The sequence below is a fragment of the Amphimedon queenslandica genome, unplaced genomic scaffold (assembly GCF_000090795.2).
Source record: "Amphimedon queenslandica unplaced genomic scaffold, v1.1 AMPQUscaffold_13118, whole genome shotgun sequence".
NCBI classification, from domain to species: Eukaryota; Metazoa; Porifera; class Demospongiae; order Haplosclerida; family Niphatidae; genus Amphimedon; species Amphimedon queenslandica.
In genome coordinates this window covers 56,462-56,914 of record NW_003546646.1, presented here as the reverse complement: position 1 = coordinate 56,914, position 453 = coordinate 56,462, and positions in this window count along the sequence as shown.

The window sequence follows — 453 nt, the reverse complement described above, 5'->3', positions numbered from 1 at the left end:
CTATCCTTGTTTGTGCGCTTGGCTCTCTTATCTATTATATAGGCGGTAGCCTATATGTAGGATCATAGGATTGAGGTTGATTTTTCAAGATGGCGGCCGTTTTTATGATTTTCAAACACTTATAACTCTTTTATCTTACGTTGTACAGCCTTATAAATGACTTAGAAGGGCTCTCTTTCACTGAGCGATTCTCCTGGTACCTTTAAAGTGGACTCTAGTGTAGCGGAAGCTTTTCTGGAGAATAGGCCTAAATTCAAATTTCTGCAAAATTCTTCAGACTTTTTCTTCTTCTTTCTTTCATCTTTCTTCTATCAACACGGAAATCTTTTAAACCAGGGAACCGCTCGAGTTGGCTTTTATATCATTCCTTTGAGCTTGGGCCAAGGACTGGACATGTGGCTTTAAAAAGAAGCAAGGACAGAGAACAATAGAAGACAAATTCCAGCTGCAGAA